The sequence below is a fragment of the Ips typographus genome, linkage group LG1 (assembly GCF_016097725.1).
Source record: "Ips typographus isolate SLU linkage group LG1, UJ_Ityp_2.0, whole genome shotgun sequence".
Classification (NCBI taxonomy): Eukaryota; Metazoa; Arthropoda; class Insecta; order Coleoptera; family Curculionidae; genus Ips; species Ips typographus.
This window is the reverse complement of record NC_138422.1, coordinates 12,129,426-12,142,486: the sequence shown is the minus strand read 5'-3', so window position 1 is coordinate 12,142,486 and position 13,061 is coordinate 12,129,426. Positions and strand designations below refer to the sequence as shown.

General features: G+C 33.9%; 1 protein-coding gene and 1 long non-coding RNA gene across 2 annotated transcripts in view; both read right to left on the bottom strand.

Annotated features, from left to right (window-relative positions):
* Positions 1-13,061, bottom strand: part of Snoo (Sno oncogene) — a 103,039-nt gene that overhangs the window by 48,497 nt on the left and 41,481 nt on the right. The gene's annotated exons all lie outside the window — the stretch shown is intronic.
* Positions 11,953-12,996, bottom strand: LOC145730914 (uncharacterized). Its single transcript, XR_014178709.1, has 2 exons — positions 12,554-12,996; positions 11,953-12,367 (listed from the first exon to the last, which is right to left on the bottom strand). It is a non-coding gene; the product is annotated as an uncharacterized LOC145730914 (long non-coding RNA).

Here is a 13,061-nt window from a genome sequence, read left to right as displayed (position 1 = left end):
AATCTTAGAATATTCAGTTAGTCCCTACATGTGTCAAAATAACCCTCTATCACTACAAATTATGTTGCCAATTCATAAAGGGAATTTTGAACAAGGACTTTTACTAATAAGGCAATTGTGGCAATGCTAGAACGCTTAAGGTGCGATTCAAAATTTGACAGTTGTCACGTGTCTACTACATGTCGTCAATTCACGTTGGGCACGTGAAAACGTACAAAGTTCTAATCAAAATGCCGTATTTGTTACAGATGACGCAACGAATCACCCTGCTCAAGTGTTGACAAGCGTAAAGTCCAGTTTCATAATACCTCGAGTTGATCGTTAACCTAAATTTGAAGTTGAATCGAAACGTCAAATAAATGTCCCAAAGAAGAAACTTCCATTGACAATATTGACAGCTGAAGAATATCAGAAAGTAAAAAAAAAAGCCAAATGTAATTTTTGCATTGATAATTCTTTTCTCTGCAGGGTGAGTCAGTGGGGTATAATGTGTCGATGATCGCTTTCTTTTTGATATACAGGGTGTCAAAGTTTTGAATTTTTCTTAGGATATTCAGCACAGCTCCTACAGTTTTTTGAGATAATTTAACTTTTAATTGTGTCTTTGGTTCTCCCATGTTGTCTTACTTAAATTTCTTTACAAAATTAACATATGTTTTATGAATAGTTTATAATGGTTGGGGTCAATTTACCAGACCCGTATCAAACATCATTTCCGCCTTTTCTGTGTATATTTATTTAAGATTGCACAATTTGTAGAGATGCAGGCAAACTCGTAAATATCTGTCTCTCATCGTCTATCATTACATTCACGTTGAATCGGGTACTGTTGTAGACGAGATCGTAAAAAGTGAATCATAAATCTGGCAACGCTGAGTGTCGCCGCCCAAAGGTTGTTGGTAAGTTCTCCAATGTGAACGGCCTTAAATAATGCTCCGGCGTCCTTTGGCTTACTTAATGCCTTCTTTCTACATCTATCTTCGTTCGAGATTAGAGATAGAAGAAAAAAAGACGACTGGTTTGTCGAGCTTCGACTGCGGCAAATTGCCGAAGTACCATCCGGGTACCACTTTGCACGCGTCGCTCCGATTACGACCGTCAGAGCTTATAGCAGGACGACGTCCCCAAACAGATGTACCAAAATCACGATAATTACCCGGGAATATTTCCACACGTCGCCGATGTTAGCCGTTCGGTTTTATTTCAAAAATAAAACGACGGATAATATATTTTAAAATTATTTATCTAGCTGGAAACAGAAAGCAGGTGTTGTTGGACGGACTACGAGCCAAAAACGTTTTTGGAAAAAACAAACGTTGGCAACGAGAACGGTCGTATTCTCGGCATTCGTAATGCGAAAAATGCACTTAGAATGTCACCGTGTTCCCGTATGTTATCCCGGAGATTTGGCCCATTCTGATGGACCTCCGAGCGACTACTTCTTAGTGCGCGACTCGAGGCCAACAAACTGGTACAAAGTAACGACTTGGCAAACTTTGCGGATTTACCCTTTTACTAAACACGCATACATATGTATAAGAGCCTGTCTAACAAAGTTGCACATTAATATATAAATGTGATTCAACACGCAACCGGGCATAACACGCAACCAGATGGTTCGAATAAACTTAGACTTCTATAGTGGTCTAAATGAAACTCACATTAAACTGAGTGTCTTTATTTCAGCTGTGTCATTTATGTCAGATTATAAAGGTTCACTATAATAACAAAATCCAACAAAAAGCTAAATTTCATATTGAAACCGTAGTGGAATGAAATTTTGACAGTTAGTTTAGCACATTCTGTACATTTTTTCAGAGCAATAATTTTACGCACTAGTAGCAAAACAAATTACTTATCCACCAGGCGTAAAATTATTAATTTTTATGAATACTACCACCGTACCTTTTGTACGATAAAAATCGGTATTTAAGACTGTTGCTTCCTTCCTAACAGTAGCTCACACAAGTTTCTAATAAATTAGCAGTATAAAACTATAAAATGCAATGCTTGTTGTTAGCTACCAGAAGAAAATATAACTGATGTAATTAAATCTCTTGAAAGACTATCATAGTATAGTATATTTTGTTCGTAAAATGTGTTGCTGTGATATTCGAAAGTCCAGATAACCCAAACTTAAGTGGATAACTTCAGCATGATTGCACAAATATTTAGAATACAAATCGTTATAACAACACAAACGCACTTTTACCAAAATAAAGGGTGACAAATTGAAATTTTCTTTCTAGCAGAATAAGGGTAATGTTATGTTAGAGAAGAAAATCCAGTGTCCAATATACCATTGACTTCCAATTTTTTAAATTAGAGTCGTAGCCTAACGGCCTAACGTATGTAGTAAATCCTAACAATCATTTTTGAGTTTCTCTCTTAGCTTTCCTCAATTTTGAACATTGAAAAGCTGCGTGTTATTTGTAGTCATAATTTTTTAGATATTCTTTAGAAAAACGAAAAAATAAAAACGGCTTTACCAATGTTTTTGTCATTTGCTGTCAAATATACAGTGGTAAATGGTAAAAAAGAAATTTTGCCAAAAAGTAATTCTTTTAGTATTCTATTATCCTAGTTCAGTTTTGTAATTTTTGAAATATCCCCCAAAACAATTGTTATCAAATTTTTAAATTAATCAACCAATTAGACCAATTCACCAAAACTTGACAATCTCCCTTTCAAAGCAATTTTTGCTTATCAAATTGGCCTGTCTAGCAAATCAACTAAATTAAATTCATAATACATTTGATACTGCCTTCAAATAACGGTTTAAAGTAAACGTGTTTATACATTCTGTAAACGTTACAGTAATTTTACTAATTTTAGTATCTGGTTAATAAAAGCTTGCAAAAAAGACCCTGAAACAAGCTAATTTTATTAGTTTGTATTCTCCGAAATGTTAATAATTTTACGACAATACTTACGGTGATCCTCAATTTTGTTTTTGGGATAAATCAACGTTAAATCAGATTTTTTTTGGGCGGGGCGATGCCAACTTTTCAGGGTTATGAATGTTATTTTCAGTGCCGGGAAACACATAAATATAATATACTTTACTACGGCAAACTTGTAAAGGTAATAGCGTTCAATTAAAAATACCATTAAATTAGGTGTTGGATCATTAACATCCATTCATTTGAGTGGCAACCTGTGTTTTCGTGTTTATAGTACCATTATCATTTTAATCAATCAGTTTTAGATTTCAGCACCCCATAAAAGGGTTTACTTAAGCGCTTTTTAGGCACATTTATTCCAGAATTAATAAAAAGTTTAATGCTTTTTGCAATATTCGAAGATGTTGACCTCGATTGTCAGCCAAAAGCACACAAAGCCAATTGTTTATTCTCTAGCGACAATCATTCTGATGTTCTGTCATTACTTAACTTTACCAGTTCTTTGGCATTCAAATTGTTTACTACAACTCTATAACCTAACCCAATCTTCTTTGTATTCACAACGTTTTAATTTGCCGTTATTGAATAGTGCAAATGGTTCCTTTAACCTTGCTAACTGATCATTACTTTTCTTTGATATGTTGCATTTTGAGGGAGGCAATTTGAAAGAACATTTTGTTTGCATCAAATACCGTTACTTAAGACAAACACCTAAATATAGGAGCAAAACACGTGCAAGCGAATTTTTCAAAGCATCGTTAAAAAATTCCAAAGACACACAGTTATTTTGGCCACGTTTTGCATTATTCATGGCCCGAAATTGTAAATAGATTGGCGCCCGTTGACGGGCTATGACTTATGGCCAGCAACGATCGCCAAGAATCTCCGAATCGGAATTAACCATTTCGATAGTGTTTTCTGGTTAAGCTGCCAAACCGAAATGGAGGGAATTCCTCTAAATTCCACTTAGAGATAAACTCGTGCAGTAATTTTTAATATGAGTCATGTACGCACATACACAAACGAATAAATATTAATAAAGCTTTTAGTCGAGAGATCGTTAGGAGGAGCGACACAGAAACAACCCCCCCAGGTCATTAAAGGCTCGTTAGCACCAGGACTTATCATAATATTGTTCCGCACTGATGGGGGTTTCGCATTAGGACGCTCGGCTTTTTTGAGAAAAACTTTCATTTCACGTCTTTTGGATGAGATATCTCAGTGGGGGACCGAGACTTTTAATGGAGAGGGTTTTTGATATAGCTTCAACTGCAGATCTACTCATAGGAAGAAGGAAAATCGTTAGTGATGTATGAGTAAATTGCTGAAATTGCAAAAAAAATGTATTGATGTGCACCTCTTTGTGATTTAAGAAAGGAATAATAAACTGACCTGCAAGTCTACATATGCAGTATTTGCGTCAATATCATTACAGTGGGTAGATTGTGATTAGCCAAAAAAGCTTGTAGTTTTTTTTTTAACCAATCACAAACTACGAACAATGCTGTGATTTACGTCAATGCTCCACATTTCGACTTGCATTAAACATCTTGCATTTAACGTGGATGATCCACAAAAAATGTTCATCCCTAGAAAGTTTCGTTGTATGTCCTCATTATTTAGAGCTGGTCCTGAAAACTCTAGTTTTAATAATCTAACCCACACATTTTTCCTTACGTCAATCACACGTACAACTGGATACTCGTGTGATAATCCCACAGACACATATGCGTCCCATTTCGTATACTTTCCTAAGATGTCTATCTTGGCATTATCATTGGTAAAAGGCGTTTTTGTGTTTGCGGTCTCGAAGAATCACGTCGTATCGAAATAATGAAAAGAAACGCCGACAAACGTGTTAAACGTGGTTAATTGTGCGTTTAGTAAGCATGGAACGCATGCTGAAAGTAGTTTCCTTTCGTTCAAGTAGGATTCCGTTCACGGGTTTTTTTCGCAGTTGGGTTTTGATGAGGTCGAGTGTTCGAACAATCGCCAAAGCTTAGGGAATCCGTTTTTCTCCCGTTTCGATTCTTATCGTTGCCGTTTACACTCGAACGATTTAATATCGTCGGATTTTTGCCATCGATGAGAAAGGGTGACAGTTGGTATTCACCATTGAACAGGAATAGGAAATGGGTTTCCTGTCATAAACATACCAAGAAATATGCACACCTGATTGTCCAACAAAGCAGAAATTGCAACTATAGTGCAGTAGAAGAAATAAAGTACGGGTGTGTGCCTACATAAATTTGTCTTTGATTCCTTCCTGGTTTAATCAGCCGAGGCAGGAAAGTAATATTTTTAAAGTTGGTCGCTTATCGGTTATAAGCTAGAGTTCACCCTACGCTAGTGTGGAACGCCCTTTTAACAAAGACGCGGAAACGCCAGCAAGAATTATTGCGGTGAAGGGATATGAATATTTAAGTGGCAGGGGCAGGCCTTTCGGGACCCCGGGAGTGCTCAGATTTATACCGTGCCGGAACGGGGTCCGTTTCAATTATGAACTAACTCCGTTTTTGGGTTGAATGGGGTCAAACGATGCAGGAACGAAACAGCTGCATTGGGTTTGTGGTTGAACGTGCTGCAGTACGCAACCATTCAGTCGGGTTGTAAGTGACAGTTTAATCCTTACAAGTTCCTTAACTTCGTTAAAGGATTTGTCTAGTTTCGGTGATGAATGAGTTCTCCTCCCCCATACAATGTTAACGAAAGTTAGATAAGAAGATACAGATTAGGGTCTTAATAGATATCCTTGTTTTACAGAATACGAATGAGAACAGATATTCGTTTAGTGTTCATGTATCATAAAAAAATTAAGTAAGTTAACGAAATCTTTTTCGTTTTCTCAATTTTCTTACGATTATAAAATAATGTAACCTAACTCACATTATTTATCATTCAGATTACATTAATCCAATTCAGATGTAGGCACTCTTTTGGACTAGAATCCTTATAGGTAACCAAGTTGAGAATCATATCGACCAAATTTCCATTACTTATGAGGATTAGTTCAGGACAATTAGCTAAAATGTAGTAATAAAATACATAAAAGAACTTCCTCTGCATAGGTAGTATGACAATAACAGCTTCGCTTGTCTTTTTTAAAACTTTGGTCATTACGCGGAGTAAAGTAATTCTTTGCACGGTACATTCACAAATGCCTAAAGAAACCCTCTTAAAAATATAGCATTAATAATCAACAAAAAGCGTATCTTGAAGGAAAACTTACTCCAAAGAAAGCAGTTAGAGCTAATAATGTTTTTCCAGCTTCCTCTTTACTTTACACGCAGACATGCTTTTCACTATAGTTTTCTCTTAGAAAGTTCTCTATTAAAAGATTAATTTCATTCATAAAATTGTGATAATAACATCAAAATGACCTACCATGAGATTAATTAAACCGCCAAACTAACAATAGCTGGAAATACAACATACATTTTATGTATGTATAGAGAAAATTAGGACGCAACAGTCAAAAACAGAACAGACTTTATGTCCAACCATTGGACATAATTAGACAGTTTTTATTCTTCTATATCTATAATACAAAATAGATATAGAAATTTCAATCAAATTTATACTTGGAATTCCATGATCAGCAAAAAGAACTATTGCTTCAATTTGGAAGAACGTGGATTCCAAGCTCTTCGAGGATTGTGATTCAACTTTAAAAGTTTCGAATAGTATTGACTCCAAAAGTAACAATTTGTTACTAGAAAATCACTAAATCGTACACCACTAATTATTGTACGTTAAATAAGAAAAACTGAATATTTTGCGTAAAAATAAAATCGGTTTCGAAAATAGCCGGGTCCATGTATTAGTATAGAGCGATTTGGCACTATTCGGAAACGGTGACGTCAACCTCGGTATTTTTGCTGGAACCCTCAATTAAAAAATCGCAAACCGTTAATTTGTTGTTTTGGACATCAAAACAACCGGTTTCCTACGCATATCCTCGTCGTTTGTTACAGATTTTTAGAGCATCTCCAAAATTCCGTCAATACAGATTAAGTAGGCAGTTTGTTAGAATTCTTCGTAAAGAAAAGCGCACCGACAAGAAGTTCAACCAACTTGCCTGTTTATGTATTTCAATACTTTTACACGATGACATTTCTAGGTATTTTTCTCCGCACTTTTAAAAACCATTTCACTTGAACTCTCCAACGTGCAACCAACGGTCGGAGTAGGCAATTTTTAACCCTCTCCTCAACATTATAAATAGTCCAATGGCGCCGTTCTTTGTTTATGTTATGACCGCTACTTAATATCATTTTTATAACATTGGCCAAGATCGAAGCAATTTTGGCGCCAGCAATCGCGCTCCGAGAAAGAAATTAATACGGCATTTTTCGGTGATTAGTCAACTTCTTATTAATCCACCATTTCGTTAAGTTGTGCATATTTTAAGCTTTATTTGTCGCCTTGTAAGTAGGTTTGTATGGCTTTTGGAAGTGGTTCAAAAATCGTAAACTTCACAGCTCATAGAGATCGATTAATCAGTTGATAGGCGCGGTTTCTGCGAATTGTTTTTGAATTTCACACGCGAAAATACTATATAAAGAGTTTCAATTTTATGAGTTAATAAAAAATCAAACAACTTTTAGAAGTCAATTATGTAAAGCGAAAATCAAAGAAAAATGGCGTGACGTAACAAGTTTGAATGACACAAATAAATGAAGAAGAAAGGAAATAAAAAAAAGCATAGAAAGATTAGTAGTTACTTACTCGAAAAAATGACCAAATACGTCTTATGATGTAGTTATTAAAAAATATCACTAATTCTCACACAGAATATTCTAGAATAAGATACAAGTACATAAACAAGTTTACAACTGCAATAACTTTCTGCAATATCGACTGTTTTCGGTTATAAATAATTATACAACATTTTTCTTACAGCTCTTGGAGAGTTTACTAGTTCCGCCAAAGTTAAAATTTAGATTAGATATATTAGATTTTTTTCTTTGTCAAAGGTAAAAATCCAAACTGGTGACCTTTTACGTCGTCTAACCTCACAAACCTATTTTATACCATTCAGTGCGTATTTATCTAAAAAATCGTGACCAAAATATGCCAATCAAGTGCCATATTATGTCACTGGAAAAGGAAATTTTAAGATCTATGCAAAAACGTCCATTTAAAAAAATATGATTTTTTGTTCGTATCTCAAAAAGGTGACAAAAGAAAAAAAGTATTGAGGTGGCTGAATTCTACGCAAAGTTGCTATAGAAATGTATTTTGAGAAATTATAAAAAACGATGACAGATAAAGACAAACGGTTTTTGCCATTAAGTTATTTGTCAAGTTTGACACCAACCTCAAAATGTTCGTCTTAGAGAGTTAACGATTACTCAATTACAATAAAAGTGACAAATACCCGATTATTTTAACCATATAAAGTAACCGTCTCACCATAAGAAAGAAAAGAAGAAAACTACGACCGCAGTTACGAGTGAAAATTTGATTGCATCATAAAATATTCTAAAATTAATTTGAGAAGAGATAAACTTATAACCGGGGCCGTTCATCAGATGGTTAATTTCTAGCAGCTGTCCGACACTAGAATGACAACCGCAATTCTTTGAACTGTTAACACCTCTCGTTTGACTCTTGCTCTTTGCCTTTTATTATAGCTTGTTTATCGGTTTTCAAAGAGATCAAAAACCGAGACGAGTTAGCTCCCGAAAAAAAAAACAATCACAAGATTCAAGGTAGTTTACGTAACCTATTAAACACAAAAACCCATCTTTCCCGGTATATTATAATGGCCATCGCTTGAAAACTGGTTTTTGCTAGAACCGCCCACGTTATGTTGTACCATTTCGATCATTCGCAGCCCAACAAAATGATAAACCGGCGGCGTATTATAATTTGGCCCCTCTTTAAATCTCGCCGAACGGCTTTGGTTACGACGTTTGCCATTATTTTAAATCTGTATCAATTTACATATCTATGGCCTTTTTGGGGAGTATAAATATAAAAAGATAACGTTCCGGCTTTCCTGACACAAAAAAAGCTCGCACCACGCACATATAAAGTGGCTTCCTTCCGTTATTTATAGGGACGTTCGCCTTTGGACACCTTTAGACGGCTGACAAAAGGGCCAAAACGGCCAAAAAGAAAAATTTACACGCAAGGTTGCGAGTGGCGCGTTCCCGTAAACAAGAAACGTACAATTAAAATTCCAGAATGGCTGTTCCTAAGCTATAATTACAACGCCGGCCGTGGTAAACATAAAACGCGACTCCGGATATTTACGAGATATTTATTTTCTAGTTCGGGCCGCGATAAGGTCGGATTTTTCGGTTCTTCCGACCAATAACAAGCCGAATAGATCGTTTCGATAAGATAACCTGTGATTTAGGCGGGAAAACAACATTGGCTGTAACTTTTATTACTTTTGTTATGACTCCTATAAAAAATCTCATTTTGTGAAAATAATGCATAGTTTCAAACGTTTTTAATGAGCAACTCTTGATAAAACCCAAACTATTTAATTAGTATAGTATACATACAACAGGTGGTTTCTAAATGAAATCCCGAATTAGAACCAGAAAAATCGAAAGTGAACACTTTTGAGTAAAATGATACGTAATTACACAAAACATAACGGACACATATTTTCCGAACTATTTCTTTCATTAAAGTTATTTACCTACCTGGAAATTACTGAATAAATATTATTACTATACTAATTACCGTTTTTTCTGAATTATTATAGAGAAAAAAAAAGGTACTAAAAAGAAAGGTACTTTTTAGCATGTATAGAGATAAAAATAATAAAATATGAGAAAAAGTTCTATCATTCTTCGAGATACAGGGTGTCAAAATTGAAAAAACAATATCGTTGTCGGTAAATATCTCCGGAACCTCTTTGTCGCACTATAAGAACTTTTGCGAGCATAGTTTCCTAAAAAAGCAGTATTTTTAGTGTAAATCTATTGATTTTGCATAAAACAGTGGCAGAGATTTTGGATTGACAATGTTTTTTGCTCTTCCACGTTACTGGAAAATTGGGTGCTATAAAAACATTTTCTAAAACCTTGAAGTGCTCTACGTCAAGAATTTCGGTAATTTTCAAAAAAACCGACCGTTTCTAACAAAATACATTTTATGATAAAAAACGGCTGATTTTTCATTTTTTTAAATTAAATTTTGTTAAAACTTATTGAAATCTACTTTTTTCTATAGTGTAAATGGTCCATGTTTTTTTCAGCAGAAAATCTAATTTTCTTCAAAAACGGTCGGTTATTTTTAAAAATTACCAGAAGTAATTTTTGACCTCCGCTGCGTTATGTAAAATCAGTCGTTGTTGATCATAAAATGCAATTTTCTTCAACACTTGATTTTTTGAAAAAATACCAATTATAATTTTTGATGTAGAAAAATTTTGCTGGAATTGACGAATTCAAAACAAACAACCACAATGATGCGTGCATGAAATTCAATTAAAATTCGATACAAAATTGCTGATGATTGTAACTGTCTTATATGAACCCCCATATACATAAATTTTCCATCAGAAAAACTTCAGCTAAAAACAAAAACTAACCTATCTGATCAATTATGAATTTAAAAACAAAAATTTTCACAAATATTAAGCATAATGTTCATATTACGTTTCTTCACATCAAATCATCTACTTAAAAGTGACATAGGGCTTTGTTAATAAGCACTTTATAAAATGCCCCAGATAAAAGTTACCACACCCGTATTAGTAGAAAACCAAATACGTCAATTAAGTCCTTAGAGAGAACAAATATTAGGTAGTAAGTCAACTTTCTAACTATTTAGAAGGGAAATGAATCCTCGACCTAACTTATCGACTAAGTTGTAAGACATCTCAATTTTCACCGGATAGACATCTTCAAGTGTCTGCTCCTCTAAGTGGATATAGAGTTAAAATGTTGAAATTACTTCAATATTTAAGGAGCGTTCGGTCTAAAAAAGACAAATCTAGTTCAGACGAAAAATGAGTTTTTGGTCTATGTGGTGAATTTTTCATTTTTATTGGTTCTACACTTTAAAATCATTCTTGTTATTAAATCAGTCAAAACAAGACAACAGTAGAAGTATTTAACATATTACGATAGCAACCAAGTCTGAGACAAAAATAGACATAGCCAATTAGGAATTTCATAATATTGATGTTGGGAATAGCAATAAAATATCGACGACTGTTCGTATATTTTATAAAAAGTATCGTTAGGTTTATGTAGGTATTATTAGTAAAAAAATATATAAACTGTGGTTTGCATTGCTTTCTTTCCAAAAATCCATATTTTCGCGTAAGATGATTTCATTTTTTCAAACTTATTCGTGTTGGTTTTAATTAAAGTAATTATTTTAAAAATCTTGCCACATAACTGCACTTATTGCATAATTTTTAATTTTAGGGAACCCAATTAAGGTACTGTTCTCGCTGAGTTAGTTTACCCGTGCGTCACGAAGGCTACGTCATTTATAATCATATGAATCAAATCAAGTTTTCGTCAACAAACCTGTCGTGTTCATATTATAGAAAAGGGCGTGTCTAAAGCTTCGTCACTTTTAAAATTTTGCGTGTATTGTCAGTCAGAAAGTAGAAATCTTTGACTGCAAATTTGCACTAAAACAACCTTATACCAAAGCAAATCAAAAATATCTTATCCGAAATAACATTTTTTATTTATGAGAAGTTTCCGTTTGGATCATAGAATTCCGTCTAAATTTGAGACCTAATTTATTTACCAAAATTCGCAGAGATGTATCACCAATATGTAGTATTTCTTTAACTTTAAGCTCTTGATTTAGGTTCTGGATGGTTACATGTTTCTCTAAAATAAATACAACAAATTAAAAATTCAATAAGATATTCTGAGTGATGCTGTAGTATCTCATATTTCATTTTCAGGTTGCAATCCACTTATTTTATTTTAAACCCGCTGGAAAACATTTTAGACGCTTATTTTATTTTTTCTATGACTTAATATGTTTGAAGAAATTTTTATGAAAAATCTATAATGCAACCCAAAAATCTCAGTCTCTGGAAACAATGAAATGTTAATTGATGTTTCTTACAAAAGTAGATATATTTTACTATTATTAACATACTATCGTTGTACATATCATATAATGTATTTCGAACATCCATTTTAATGCTTTCAGATAAATCAGTGGTCTTGGCCCGTCGATAACGTCTCGATTTACGTTTTCTAGGTGAGGAAATCATAAGATTACTTGCTTGCTTTTTCCGAATCGAATAAACAATTTTACGGGAAGTTTTCAAAGCAGCTGCAACCTTCTAGTATCAAAAAAAAATACATCAGTAAGAATATGTAAGGTCTTAAAATTTCTTATTTTCTTCCTGAACAGATGATAAAGCTTCTAAAGGTCCTCAATTGGTTCTTTCCAATTCAAAATATGTACAAAGGTGACACAAACTGCTGGGCTTGTCTGTGGAGAATTTTTCCAAACATTTTCTAAAAAAATACTGTAATAGTAAGTAATTCCGAATTTACGAAAAACCAAATGGCTAAATAAAAACCATAATAGACACTTCCACTTTTTTTTCAAAACAGGTTAGTAATTGTGCCAATTTTGGTTAGATTGTGACAGCCGACATAAAAAAATAAAAATATTAATAATAATATTATGAAAGTACTTACAGAATGTTAAAAGCGTAGAAACAATAGCTCTTAAACGAACTGTGGGGGTGTGGTAAATAGAAAACTTTATAAATGATTAACAACACAAAGAAACGGAAAAGAATTAATAGTAAACAAATCAAATAAATTTCGATGGTTTTCAAACTGACAATGACTGAAATACAAGCGCTAATCAGTAAATGTTTTTTTTTTGGAAGACATTCACTTAGATATTTACCCTTTCTGAAACACAGAGAACAGTATTGGTTTTCGCCGAAATTACGTTTCAAAATCTACTGGGAGGTTCACAAAATGGATGGTAACTGTTATCTGGTCCTCCCTGTATCTGTACTCTGAATCCCTGTGTTCTCTACCAGTCGTTTTGATGTCCAACAACACATGTACACATTCAGGTGTGAACACATTCAGATTATTTGCATACTTCCATTAAAGCAATACATTGAAACTAGATATTTCAATAAACAATAATGTATACTTATTCTCTTTACTCATTATTTCCTTCCTGAAT